Source organism: Osmia bicornis, unplaced genomic scaffold, assembly GCF_907164935.1.
Source record: "Osmia bicornis bicornis unplaced genomic scaffold, iOsmBic2.1, whole genome shotgun sequence".
NCBI classification, from domain to species: Eukaryota; Metazoa; Arthropoda; class Insecta; order Hymenoptera; family Megachilidae; genus Osmia; species Osmia bicornis.
This window is the reverse complement of record NW_025791157.1, coordinates 193,599-196,316: the sequence shown is the minus strand read 5'-3', so window position 1 is coordinate 196,316 and position 2,718 is coordinate 193,599. Positions and strand designations below refer to the sequence as shown.

At 44.4% G+C, this 2,718-nt stretch overlaps 1 long non-coding RNA gene across 1 annotated transcript; it reads right to left on the bottom strand.

The window, feature by feature from the left end:
• Positions 1-764: 764 nt before the first annotated feature.
• On the bottom strand, positions 765-1,425 carry LOC123988854. Its single transcript, XR_006830315.1, has 3 exons — positions 1,383-1,425; positions 924-1,098; positions 765-852 (listed from the first exon to the last, which is right to left on the bottom strand). It is a non-coding gene; the product is annotated as an uncharacterized LOC123988854 (long non-coding RNA).
• Between the last annotated feature and the right edge of the window lie 1,293 nt (positions 1,426-2,718).

Sequence of the window (2,718 nt, the reverse complement as noted above, 5' to 3'; positions counted from 1 at the left end):
GTTTATATAAAAAGCGTCCTCCCAGATGACAATGTCTTCGTGGCGCTTCTCGTTGCAAAATCACGAGTAGCTCCCGTTAAAACATTAAGCGTACCGAGATTAGAATTATGTGCAGCGGCATTGTTGGCACGTCTTGTCGTTTTTGTGGAAAATTCCTTGTCGCTCATCCATCACAATGTCCACTGTTGGACTGATTCAAGCATCACTCTCGCCTGGCTTAGCCAACCTCCGACTCGTTGGAAGACTTTTGTCGCCAATCGAGTGTCGAAAATTCAGTCTCTTTTACCGAAAGCGCAGTGGCATCATGTTCCAACAAATAGCAATCCTGCTGATTGTGCAACCCGCGGTCTAACGCCATCGGAATTAAAAATCCATTCCATATGGTGGTCAGGACCTTCATGGTTAAAACAAGGCGAAGAACGTTGGCCAAAACCCACTATCAGAATAGTCGATTCGCATGAGGAGGAGAAAATTCCAAAATTATTGTCTGCAGTTTCGACTACGGATCCCTGGGATTTACCCACGCGATACTCATCCTGGTCGAAACTACTGCGAGTGACGGCTTACATACTTCGTTTTACTTCTAACCTTCGCTTCCGACATACGAATAAAATTAAATTACACTCACCATTAAGTCACTAATAGCAGTGCCTCCTCTTCAACCGACGAGATTCAGAGAGCAAAATTCCTTTGGTTGAGAAGAATGCAATCCGAGCTATTTCCGGATGAGCTTAGTAGTCTGTCTGCGAAAAAAGACTCTCCTAAAATCCAGCAAGTTACTTTCTCTTAACCCTATCCTAGACCAAGACGGGCTTATTAGGGCGAAAGGGCGACTTGCACACTCGCTATTTCCTGAAAACACAAAGAAACCTATTATCCTACGCTCCCATCCACTACTATCATTGATAATAAATCATACGCACGTAATCCATCTGCACGCAGGTTCGCAACTCACTCTTGCCTGTTTGCGACGTGAGTACTGGATCTTGCGAGCACGCACCACGATACGATCCGTTTTACATAGGTGCGTACCATGCGCTCGTCATCGCGCATCTGTTCCGTCTGAGCTCATGGGAGATTTACCGGCATCCAGAGTCACTGCGGTAGAAAGACCATTCATAAATACAGGTGTCGACTACGCAGGCCCGATTCACGTTCGTACTACATCGGGACGAGGACACAAATCGCACAAAGCTTACATTGCAGTTTTTGTTTGTATGGCAACAAAGGCCGTCCATTTAGATCTCGTAAGCGACTATACATCAGCCGCATTCCTAGCAGCTTATACGAGATTTGTGTCCCGACGCGGAATTCCAAAATCCATGTATTCAGACAATGGAACGACCTTTCAAGGAGCAAACAAGGAACTTAGAAAAGCTCACCGAGAATCTCTACGAGATACCAATCTCCATAATAAGCTCGCCGTGGATGGAGTCGCTTGGCACTTTTTACCCCCATCAGCACCTCATTTTGGAGGGTTGTGGGAGGCAGCGGTGAAAAGTGTTAAGCACCATTTACGCCGATCCATTGGTACTCATACACTCTCCTTTGAGGAATTAACCACAGTACTGTGTCGTATCGAAGCCGCATTAAATTCTCGTCCGCTCGTCGCCATGTCTGATTGCATCGATGATTATAACGCACTTACACCAGGTCATTTCTTGATTGGATCGGCCTTAACCTCAATTCCGGAACCAAGCGTACTACAATTAAAAGAAAACCGACTGTCACGTTGGCAATTAATCCAGCGAATAACGGAAACTTTTTGGAAAGCGTGGCATACCGAATACTTACATACTCTTCATCAACGTCCGAAGTGGAGAGTCGCGCAAAATCTCACAAAAATCGGTCAGCTTGTCCTCTTGCGAAATGAATGCACTCCACCAGCACAATGGGAATTAGCACGCATAATAGATTGTCACCCCGGTACCGACGGGATAATTCGCGTCGTAACCATTAAAACAGCGAACTCAACGTACAAGCGACCCATTTCGAAATTATGTTTCTTGCCGATTGACATTAATGTCGAGTCTGACGCCCAACAAAGTTCTTGAATGAGTTCATTCAACGGGGCCCGGCGTGTTCGGTTACACCTTATCGAGAGCGTCGCAAGAGTCGCCGTGACGTCACCGCGCAAACATTAAATTATAGGGCTATGCGCAGCCCCCACCATGCGGTGGTTTCGCGGAGACACGCGTGTCGCTCAACCGTTTAACGACGAGTAGAATAAATCCAGATTTCTATCGATTACCAGTGCGAGCAAATAGTCAAAGTTAATTCTTCCAACCGATTTTTATTAAAATTATTCCGTACATTTTCGTTCTGACAAAGTGGAATAGAACGGAGCACACTGTGACAAATAAAGTGACGACAATTAATTCATTACAAAATTCCTCGTTATTTTCACACCGCCTCGAAATCCAGTCCTTCGGATAAGGACGCATCAGCGATCCGACCATCCAATCCAACCCACAATTACTATACCTGCATCAGATCTGCTGCAATTTACTGATTCCTTCCCACAGATCAATGTACATTGAGTAACAGTATCATTTATACTATATCTACATTGGATATAATGTAATATACTGATGCCGTCCCACAGATCAATGTAATTTTGGTAACAACATCATTATTACTATATCTACATTAGATATAATGTAATATACTGATCCCTACCCACAGATCAATGTACATATAATAGCAGTTTCGTTATTG